This window comes from Fukomys damarensis, unplaced genomic scaffold (assembly GCF_012274545.1).
Source record: "Fukomys damarensis isolate Sample0158 unplaced genomic scaffold, DMR_v1.0_HiC HiC_scaffold_30, whole genome shotgun sequence".
NCBI lineage: Eukaryota > Metazoa > Chordata > Mammalia > Rodentia > Bathyergidae > Fukomys > Fukomys damarensis.
The window spans coordinates 8,781,647-8,794,150 of NW_022900942.1; positions in this window are offsets into that span (position 1 = coordinate 8,781,647).

Consider the following 12,504-nt stretch of genomic DNA (forward strand, 5'->3'; position numbering starts at 1 on the left):
TACACGTATAGATGTGTGTCTTATATATTGTATAAGTCCTTAGGTGGCTGCTGCTTATCTCCTTTGCATTTTATCAGAGCCCATCTCTGAGGAGCTCCTTTCCCTTTTTTTCTCTTTTATGTTTCTGGCTTCCTCCTTGCCTTGTTAACTCTTCCTCATAAATTATTCTGGCAAGTGTGTTACATGATCTTTGGACCTCCAAATAATATAAAGGAAATATTTTAATTCCAGACCTGCAGAATTTATCTTCTCTAACATTGAAGAATAAATTCTAGAACAACAGAGGTTAAGTGTAGAAACAATTCATTGAGAGAAAGAAAGCTTCTGTCTAAGAGAGACAGAAGGAAGACCCAGAAAGTTGGTTGCCTACTGACTGTACTTCTCAAGGATGTTTTGTTGAGCAAAGCCAAGAGCATTCAAGGTGGGACAAAACTATAGTCAACCAGTAAGATTAAAAGTATAGTCACTTAGGTAATATTGATTGAATGGGGATAAAATGGAGAAGCAAGTCACATAGCAAGTGTACATAGAACAAACAAGGTTTTCAGGGAAGGAATGGGCTAGGGAGGTTTTGGTCCCCAACCCAAGGTAACTGATACCTATTTAGAATATCAGTCACTGCTGTTCATCCCTTGGGGAAGTATGTGGGTGTAGTCATTCCTCTTTTTCTTGAAGCCTGGCCTTCAGTGAATGTGCCTCCAGCCACAGAAGTTCTCCACATCAACTTCTTCAAGTGGCCAGCCCTGCCTGGCTGCCTATAATATTTCTAATTAAATTAGCTGTCGACAATAGCAGGAGACTATGTGAATGCCGATTTGGCTTCTTCCTCCTTGTGATGAAGAAATTGAGTCACAGAGAAGCTATGTTCCTTTCCCAGGACTGTGAGGGTTCTGCTCAGTGCTGAAAGACACCACAATACATACTGAGTGTGGTAATGCACACTGGGAACTTTCTTCAAAGAATTTATACTGGGGTCAAAAATATCTTCTGTGAGGCAATATATGACAGCTTTTAAAAAATATGTCCGAAGTTGTCTTCACAAGACAGTCTTTATCAGTGAGAAACTCCTCGTCCCTCTAGCACCAAAATAAATTCCACATGAAGCACCTGTAGAAACTCAAAATAAAGAAAAGATTAATAGGAAGCTATGGTACCTCCCCTTGACCTCACCCTAAGAAGACTCCCCTCTTCTCTTAAAGGGTGAATGTATTTTCCTCTGTTGGGCTACAACAGAGACAAATGAGTGACCGACTGGCCCCAGTCAGGTGTCCGCCTAGAAGAGAAGGGTTATCTTCCTCACTGAGTGAAAGGTTGAGCTGGATTTGGGGGAAGCTTCTAAAGAGTCAGCAAAAGGGAGTGTTTGTGATGCAAATGACCCAAGGTGAGAAGCAGAAAAAGAAACAGCAGAAGTTCACCTTGGATTAGCTCACACCTCCTGGTCTTGACTGCACAGGACATTGTCTCACTCATAGACTAACAGAATTGGATTTTTTATTTGTTTGTTTGTTTGTTTTTGGTACTGGGGATCAAACTCAACTTGGGTCCTTGTGCTTGTGGGGCAGGCGGTGGCACCACTGAGCTAAATCCCCAGGCCCTGGATTTTTATATTGAGCAGTGGGGTAACCTGTTAGCAGTTTTTCTAATAACAGTTTAATTGTGTTAAATAATGTTTAATTGTGAACATTGCTAGTATTATTTTATCAGTATCATTATGATACAGGGGGAATATATGTAACTCCCAAACCTATTGTATGTCAGGTACACTGAGTTTATGTTCCTCAAAGTCAAAGAATGAATTCTAAGAAACAACAGAGGTTAAGAGTAGAAAAATTTACTGCAGAATAAGAGTAGCTCCTGAGAGATAGGAGGGGTCCTAAATGGGTTGCCAACGAGCCCACCTCTCAAAGGAAGTTTTATAGAGGAAAGTCAAGAGGGGTGGGTGCAATATAAGGAAAAACTGTAGTCAACCAATAAATTGCTTAGGTAATATTGATTTAATAGTAACAAGGGTATACAGATGACATCATTAACCTTGTTCAATAATCTGTGGCCTTAGTCTTAAATCTTCTCAGTCTTAATGGTTTGTCAGTATGAGTGGTTGGGAGAGGATGGCCCACTCCAAATGAGATAATGGCTATCTTTATGGGAAAGCCCAAAAAGGTTATGCCAATAATGTCATGCTGCTGTTCATTCCTTAGGGAAGTATGCAAATCCAGACAGTGTGCCTTTAAACTTCTTCGGATGCACATCCAGCCACAGCCTCCATGTGTTCCCATCTTGGGCTTTGACTTCAAGGGCCCAGCATTGTCTGGCCGCCTACAATATTTCTACCTAACTCAGCTGTCTATATCAATCATATTGTCATTTTGTAGCGGTCTCTACTCCAGATTCCTCTAGTAGTCCTTGGATCCTCATTTAGCTCAAAGATTTATTTGTGGTTGTAGAGGTTGGATCACAGCTACAGTGGTTTTGCTTATAAATGCCTTATTGGTTGATCATAGCTTTTTTGTCCCTTGTGATTTCTCACTGGACCAATATCACCTAAGCAACTATACTTGCAATCCTACTAGTTCACTACAGTTTTGTCCCACCTTGAACCCACTTCACCTCATGGCTTTGTCCCATGCAGGGTGATCCAGGCAATCCACTTTCTGGTCCCCCTGCTGTCTTGCTGAGAGAGAAGCTTTCTTTCTCTCAGTTCTTCCTACTCTTAACCTCCATTGTTCCTAGAATTCATGCTTTAATTTTAGAGAATATGAACTCACATTTCAGATATCTAGCAGGTTTTAGAGTTGCTTCTATTCCCCCCATCTTAATGTCAACTATAATATAATGGAAATATCCATGCTTTGTAGACAACTGTCAGAGAAGCTGTGATGGTCAAGTTTGTAATGGAATTAGATAAGTATGCACCATTCTGATGCATACTCCATTATCAAGGACCTGGAATGGTTACTGTAAGAAGAGAACTTTGTGTGACACCTAGGAGTTTGGCACATAACTGTAATATTCTTTCCCATCTTTTCATCACTGCATCTGATTCCACACCACTAGAGATAAATTAATTAGTGGTCCACGCCTTGAAAGTAATGGTTTCCAGATATGTTCTCTGTACCATGCCGGAAAAGGAGTAATCAGCTTTTGGACTTTCATAGGTACATATGTATTGTTATCTAGTTTTAAATGTAGTTGCAGATATTCCTCATTTAACAGCTTGCCTACTTAAAGATTGTTTGGACTTATTACCAAAGTGTGCTGTTTGGACTTACTTGGACCCACCACCTGCATTTTCAACCCACATTCAGACTGACAAACGCAGCAATATGAGCAGTGGAGCAACCTTTGGTGGCTTCTTCTACAGCACAGTACAGTAATTTTTGCTGATTGTACTGTACAGTACAGCACTGTAGTTTTCTGTTCTGTTATATATTATAGTACCACATGTAAGAGTTATACAAATAAAAGCAAAGGAATCAAGTTGGCATTTCCTTCAGCCATTTCTTTGTTCTGAAAACTGTATTACAATATACATACTATATACAATTTATTAGTTAGTGACCAAATCATGTAATGGCCTAGTCAGAGGAATGGAATTCGGTCATTAAACGAAGAATGTCTATACTTATAAGAAAGACTTGAGTTTCTCCCTTAGTTTATCTCCCCAGCTACATTTCTCCATACCACTTCTGGGGGCCAGTTATAAACCTATGGATCTGCATCACATCACTCTGCAGGGTAGCTCTTGCCCCTCTGTGTGAGCACTGACAGTTCATAGTATCAGGACTCACCCTTCATGCTGGTGCACATCACATATAACAGGTTACAAAATCAAGCATTATACAGAATGGCCCCATTTCCTGTTTCTCATAGGAAAGTTTTCCTTTGAAAACTTATCTGTAGTCCACATATTGTAAAGTTGCAGCCATGGACACAGTTAAAGAATATCTAAATTCATGCGGAACTCAAGAGACTTTTTTTGTGTACACTGATTTATAGTTCACATTGCTCTTATGACTGGAGACCAAGTATCACATGCAGAGCTCAGAAACCTCAGAATATGTGGTGCTTATTCAGTTCTAATGTATCTGTACAGATGCAAAACCCAGGAATTTTGTAAGATTGCCATCTGTAAGCATTTTATTTTGGCATGTTTAGCTCTAAGTAGACAATGAAATACCTTAGCAAGCATACAATAAATTAATGTTAAACAAGTAGACTCCGAAGAGTGTTATTTTATTTTTTATTCCACATGTGTTTACCTTGTATATCTAGTCTAGCATCTTGCTTGAGATGATTGAATATCTTCAGGTCTTTCAAGGAGAGACCTGAACAAGCCACTTTGGTCTGACTTAACACAATAACTCCCTAGCTGGTCCATCAGCTTCCAGTCAGTATAGGTGAAGAAGCAGTGTTTCACAGATTTTGAATTTCTGTTTTTTGTTTGTCATACTGAGGATTGAACTAAGAGCCTTCTCTTTAAGGTACATCTTTGTCCCTTTTTTATTCTTTATTTTGAGACAGGGTCTCACTAAGTCTCTAAGTTTCCCAGGCTGGGCTCAAACTTTTGGTCTTCCTACTTCAACATCCCAGAGTGCTGAGGTTACCACACCTGGCTTTTAATTTCTTTTTAACAGGGTCTCCTTCATAGAAAGAGTCACAACTGTGGCTGATAATAGCTACTCACAGTGACTGCTGACTGATGCTTGCTGAGTCTGAGAACTTTGTAAGAGGCTTAAGAGCTTGTTGTTTCTTTCATAGCCAATCGCTTTAAGATAAAAATAATGATATTTTTAACAAATAGAACACTGTAATTGAAATCAATAGACAAATGAAAGGCTACAGAGATTTAGTATAATTAATTTCCTTTGCTTGTCTTTACTATAAATGCAACCTGCAGAGGTTTTAAGTGAGTGAGGCCTTTTAGCAATCAAAAATGCAATCACTTAGCCATAGCACTTGGGCAAAGCACTCAGGGCCTAAACAGTTGTCATGGTTTCATAGAAAGCAGCTGTCACAAGAAGACCCAGTGCTAAAAAATTAATTTGTAGCTCAGAGACAACAGCCTATCAAAGACAGCTTAAATGAAGGATGAGAGGAAGCCCTACACGCTTCTGCAAAGCAGGCTTATAGCAAGCATTATGTACTGGATAGCAGGAAGGCTGCATAGAAAGCATCATCTTGGAGATTCCCTCTGGGAGAATGTACAAACTTTAAGAGAGTTAGAGCAATGTGCTTTTCTGTTTAGATGAAAACGGCCATAAATTTATTTCTGTCTCTCCAACCCCCACATTCATCTGCAGGTCCTAAAGATTCCAAAACCTATCCAAGGCCTGGTCTGTCTTTCTTTCTTTCTTTCTTTCTTTCTTTCTTTCTTTCTTTCTTTCTTTTTTCTTTTCTCTCTCTCTCTCTCTCTCTCTCTCTCTCTCTCTCTCTCTCTCTCTTTCTTTTCTTTTCCTTTTATTAGTTTATGTTTGTAGTACATAACGATGATGTTCATTGTGGGGCATTGGTGCTTGCACATGACATTTCTTAATTACTTCACCCCCTCTCTGACTTCCCCTCCCTTCCCTTCATCTCTTGGATACCCCATCTATAAATAAATATATTTGTTGCATATTTGTAGTACAAAATAATCACATTCCTCATAGGGGTTCGGTGCATGTACACAATACTACACAATCCCCCCTTTTCAAAGATCTCCTTTCCCTCCCACTCCCACTTCCTCCATCTCTTGGTTCCCTTCCCATAGGCCAAAGATTCATCTCCCTTTCTCTTATTACCTATCTTTTCTCTTGCATTTTATCTATATACTGGTTTCTTAAATAAGAGAAATCATGTGATATTTAATCTTGTGTGTCTTACTTCACTTAACATCGTGATCTCAAGCTACATCCATATGTCCTACAAATGCTATTTCTTTGACATGCTTAATGGCCCCTCCATCCAGCAGTTTCCAACACTCCTTCAGGGGATCCACAAGAAGGGGATCCGCTAGTTCATCATAATATGCAGAAGTCCTTTGTCCCTTTCACTGTGCTGATATGGTTCCCAACAGTGATGAAAAGGTGATGAGTAAACTACCTGTGCACAAGCACAACACGAGGCAGAGGTTGGCCAGGCCCAGGAGAAGCAGCCTACACTGTGAACTTCAGTACGCCTCTCGGCACATTTTCCTATGTTCTGTGTCACCAAACGGGAAGTTCCCACGATGCAATGCGCGTGGACAGCATCACGCTGGCTGTGCCTCAAGGCGGGGCCTTGTCATGGGCATAGCTGTCCCAGAGGAGCAGTACTGTGGGCACCAGGCTAAGGGTCTCTGTGGGAGAGAGCCAGGGCAGCTGCCACTTCTGGGCAGACAGCTGGTAGCATCTGTCCCAAATAACAAAACTCGTGATCTAGAGTAAAAGTTTGAATTTTGGAAAACTGGTATCTATCTCTGTGAGCTGGACAGATTTTAAATATTTAGTGTGCACTGAGAAGACCAGTGGTGATATTAGGGAAAATGACCTTTTCTTATCATGTAATAAAATGTATCAGTATTTGGAAAATCTGTATTTTTCAGGGAAATGAGATTTCTAAATGATAGCTGCTTAAGGTTACACATTGTTCATGTATAAAACAGGAAATCAATAGGTAAGAAGAACAAATAAATGGGAACATTACCAAGTAGGAAGAATTTATTAATATGGCTTCAGATTTTATGTTGAAGTAATCATTAAGAAATCCTTGCCTTGCAAGCGCAAGGACCCGAGTTCAATCCCTGGTACCAAAAAAAAAAAAAAAGAAAGAAAGAAAAAGAAATCCTCACTTGTTCAGTTTTGGCACGGCATCAAAAGCAAATGTCAACACCACAGCCATTAAAATTATCTTTTTTCAACTACCTATTTGTGAGGCTGGATTTCATTCATGAATTTCAAACACAATTACAAATCATAAAGGATTAAAAGCAGATGTAGAGATGAGAATTCGGTTTCTATTTCACTAGATACTACAAAAATGTAATATCACTTTTATCACTAATTGTCTTTCTTTCAAATATATAATTTTTCCCATAAAATAGATATTGAAGCTATCATGCAATGGGCTTATAATTAGTGGTTTTAATTATACCAATAAAAATATTTTACCAGTTGGGTGTGGTGACGCACACCTGTAATCCCAGCACCCTGCTGGCTGAGGCAGGAGGATATCACTATGAGTTTGAGACCAGCCTGGGCTATGTAGTGAGTTCCAGGTCAGTCTCAACTACATAGTGAGACCCTGTCTCAAAAAAACAAACAAACAAACAAAGAAAAATAAGTGATCAGTGGGTCACAGAAGAAATCAAGAAAAGAAAAAATAAAAGAAATCAAGAAAAAAATTAAATCATTCCTAGCTTCTAACAGTAATGCCAGTACAGTTTCCCAGAAGCTATGCGGCACAGGGAAAGCAATGCTAACAGAGAAGTTTATAGCTGTGAATATCCATATAAGAAAAGAGTGAGCCCAAATAAATAATTTAATGATGCAACACGGGATCCTATAAAATAAGAATAATCTAAATCCAAAGCTAGTAAAAGAAGAAAACTATAAATATAGAGTAGGAATTAATGAAATTGAGCCATATATATTTTTTCAATGAATCAAAAAACTCTTTCTATATATATATATATAGAGAGAGAGAGAGAGAGAGAGAGAGAATTATTTCTATTCATTGAATCAAAGAACTGTTTCTTCAAAAGAATAAACAAAATAGACATCTAGCCAAACTTAGCTAAAGAGAAAAAAGGAAAGAAAAGGCCTATATTAACAGCTTTAGAAATGAAAAAGGTGAAATGCGATGGACACCACCAAAATCCAGGACATTATTAGGAACTACTTTGAAAACATGTACTCTGACAAATTGGAAAATTTTAAAGAAATGGATGGATTTCCAGATATATTACCAAAACTAATCCAAAAAGAAAAATTCTGAACATGTACTGCAGTTGAGACAATCATTTTTTTTTTTATTGAGTTTATTGGTACATTTAGGGATACAGTACAGTTACATTCATTGTTGGGATCATGTACCTTTACATGGCAAGTCTTGATTCTCATTTTTTCCCCTTACCTCTGCCAATCATTTTTTAAAAAATCTACAAACTAATTTTTAAAAAACTACAAACCAATTTACAAACTAATTTTTAAAAAACCTACAAACTAACGAAACCCAAAGATCCAATGGATTCACTGCTAAAATCTACAAGAAATTCAAGGAAGATCTGACACCAATATCTAAATTCTTTAATGAAATTGAAAGGGAAGGAATACCACCAAACTCACTACTAAAAGCATTACAGCTGTCCAAAATTAGACAAGGACTCAACTGCAAAAGAAAAATACAGGCCAATCTCTTTTATGAACATAGATGCAAACATCCCCAACAAGATACTAGCAAACAGAATGCAGCAAATCATCAAAAAGATGATCAAGTAGGCTTCACCCACCAAAGCAAAGAAGGTTCAGCACTGCAAGTCAATAAATGTAATACATCCCATAAACAGAAGCAAGGACAAAAGCCGCATGATCACATCAATAGATGCAGAAAAGTGTTTTCACAAAATTCAACATCCATTAATTATTTAAAAAAAAAAAAGAGGAAAAAAGATATAGAAGGGCCTTATCTCAATCGGTTAAAAGCTGTTTACAACAAACATTCTATCAACATCATATTAAATGGGGAAAAACTGAGATAGATCCTCTGCAGATTCAAAGGAGAACTAAATATGGAGTGATGGAGGGGGAAGGAGAAGGCAACAGGAAGTAAAGAAAATAAAGATGCATTACGCACATGTATCACCTGCCCATAATGAATGCAATCATGTGATTCAGACATGTATTAATAAAAATTGTTAAATATTTTTAAAGTAGCCTAATGAAAAAATTTACCATCAAAGTATATTCTTCACACTTTAAATAATATAATGTAAAAAAATAAGAAACCAATAAAAGAAAATGAGAATTTATTTCTAAACTCCAGTGGGAAAAGTTTTTCCAGGTATACAAATTTAAAATTTTAAATCAAAGGTTGATTTCACCATTTTAAAATTAAAACATTTCTATATGGGAGGGAAATAATATTAACAATACCAAAACAGAAATATCAATTGGTAATATTTGTAGCATTATAAAGTTTCTTTAAAAAATATCATTTCCTTAAAAATGAAAGCTTCAAGTTGGTAGAATTGAAGCCACCAGCAACCACAACCTCTCCAGAATCCAGAATTGAGATAACTGGAAAACAAATATTTAGAAGAAAAGAAGAAAAAGTTCTGGCAGTCAAGAAAGTATGGACAATAAAGCTTAAAAAAAAAAAACATGGAGAAACAATAATGTGCAAAGAAAACAACTGCAGCACTAAACCTTGATCCCAGGGTGGGGAAGGGTCCTGGCTCTGAAAGCTCAAACCTGGAGAGGACTCTTAGCCCCAATGATAAACAATAATTAATCATCACCAGCCCCAGGGGGGGAAAAACTCATAGTTGTTTTAAACTGTGAATCAAGTGGATTCCTTTGCTGTTTTTGGCCATTTGTTTGTTTGTGATAGGGTCACACTAAGTCTCCAAATTGATCAGGCTGGGCTCAAACTCACAATCCTCCTGCTTCCAAGAGTGTTCAGATTATAAGTATGTACCACTGTGCCTGGCCAACGTGGGGTTTTACTTTGAAAGGCATTCCTTCTGCATGGCAGGCTAGCTTTGGATAAGAAATCTACCACAGTACCCACTATATTAAGGAGCTGTATGATCAGGAGCTGTTCTGAGAAGGGGTTTAATGGTCAAAATTGTACTACTCCAACAGCAAGTCAAGAAAAACTACACACAGTCTCTGTGGTCAACTTGTCACAGTAGCTGGGTGGGAGATAGCCACTAGAGACAGTCATGAAGAAGACAATAGCTAGTCACAGATCCTCTGAGAAGTTTAAGCAACAGGGACCTCAGGCTATAAGGACAAGACAGGCCCTTTGTGTGTGTTTTGCTGAGGAAGTGAGTCTGAAAGCCCCAGGATTGACTTCTCCTGTTTGTCCCCTGCCCCATTCTGCCTACAGTACAGAACTCAGTGGTCTGTTTGCTTTCCTCACCCATCAACAGGATTAGAGATGTACCTCTATTTGGATGTTTGCCACATTCCTGAGTGTATAAACAGAGGGGTCTTGGTAGTAAGTGGGTCCTTTCGCAGGCTGCAAAGTTAGTTGGGGAGAGAAGTGGCTGAAAGAAAGTTACAGGTGCACACAAACCCTAAAAGTTTCTGGGGTGAATTCAGCCCTGAGGCAGACAACACACCATTGACTGACACTCCCCATTGGGAAAGGCAGGGCAGGACTCAACAAACACAGGACGAAAAGTGGGTATGGAAGCACAACAGGCCCAAGTCGTGATTCACTATCTCTTTTCTATAGATGGTAGATTCCAATGCTAACAGTCCTGGAAATAATCCACCCAAACAACTCAACATAGAATAATTTTTTGAATTCATTTGGTTTTATTGTCTTTTATTTGCTTATTCTGTTCTCTTTTTTCTTGTTTATTTCTTTCTGTTATTTTTTACCTAATTCTACTCACATTTTTATTTTTAACCAGACTTTTTGCCTTACTTTTATCTCTTCCTTCTCATTTTAATCTTCTTTTTTTATGTTTTCTTTTGTAGATTTTACTTCTTTCATTTTCCTTTTCCCCATTATTTCCATTTTTATTATTATTACTATTAACCTTTATAATTTTTAGCTTTTTAGTTTATTTTATTATTGCTCATTTTTTTCTATTGTTAATGGTGATACAGTTCTTACTTTTAATGGATTTTTGCTATATATTAATATCTGGTTTGTCTTTGTGTCTTATTGCTGATTTCTTTTCTATTTTAAGTGGTATTTTAAGTACATAGGCTTTGCTTTTAATTGGCTTTTATTCTATAATTATCTGACTTATCATAGTGTCATTGTCACTACTGCAGTTTACTTACTCCTCTAAGTAGTGCTGGAGATCAAGCCCTCAAAAGAATGCTAGACACTAAGAAGCCCCTCTCATAAAAGTAGAAGAGAAATCTATCCCAACACATGCACAAATGTGAATGCGGAAACAACTGAAAGCATTTTCTAGAAAATCAGGACTAAAGCAAGAATATCCACTCTTACCATTCCTAATCCATATATGACTTGAAATTTAGCTAGGGCAACTAGGCAAGAGAAAGAGATAAAACTAATACAAAGAGGAAATTGATAAATCATCCTTGTTTGTAGGCAATATTATCTTATGCTTAGAAGACCCTAAGGACTCTACCAAAAGATGCTTAGAGCTAATAAACAGGTTCAACATAATAGCAGAACATAAAATCTGAATTTAGAACCAATATTTACTATAAATAATTGACTAGCTGAAAAAGAAATCAGGAAAACAAATCTATTCACAAAAGCTTCAAAAAATAACTGGGTTCAATCTAACAAGGAGGTAACAAGCCGTGACAATGAAAATTACAGGCCACTTACATAAAGAAATTGAAGAAGCCAATAGAAAATGGAAGTACCTTTATATATTCTAGATAATAGTCCTTTGTCTGAGGAGCAGCTGGTAAAAATTTTTTCCCACATTGTAGGTTATCTCTTAGTTCCACTGATGGTTTCTTTTGCAGTACAGAGCTTTTTAATAAAATGAGATCCCAGTTGTTGTTTCTTTCTGCTAGTTCCCATGCTACTGAAGATTTGTTCATAAAGTTTTTCCCTATGCCAATGTCATCAAGAGTTCTGCCTAACTTATCTTCCAGCAAGTTTAGTGTTCCTGTTTTAATATTTAGATCTTTAATCCTTGGAATTTTAATTTAGTGCATGGTGAAAGATAAGGGTCTAGTTTTAATCTGTGGCAGGTTGAAATCCAGTTTTTTCAACACCATTTATTAAAGAGGCTATCTTTCCTCGACTGAGGATGGTCAGCTCCTTTGTCAAATATGAGGTGGATGAGTATATCTGGATTTGTTTTTGTGTCTTCCAATCGGTTCCACTGATCCTCAGGTCTGTTTCCTTTCCAGTACCATGCTGTTTTTATCACAGCGGCTTTGAAGTATAGTTTCAAGTTGGGAATTGTTATACCTGCTACCATGTGTCTGTTGCCTAGGATGGCTTTTGCTATTCTAGGTCTCTTATGGTTCCAAATGAATTTTCGGATTCTTTTTTCTAGTTCTGTGAAATATATGGTTGGAATTTCAATAGGCATTGCATTGAATCTGTATAGCAGTTTTGGTAGTATGGCCATTTTCACTATGTTGATTCTTCCTACCCAGGAGCAGGGGATAGCTTTCCATTTTTTTATATCCTCTTCAATTTCTTTTTTCAGAGTGCTATAGTTTTCAGTGTAGAGATCTTTTGCTTCTCATGTTAGATTGATTCCTAGGTACTTCATTTTTTTGGATGCTATTGTAAAAGGAATTTTTTCCCTTTTTCTCTCTCCGTGAGTCTGTTATTTGTGTATAAGAAGGCTATTGATTTTTGGGTGTT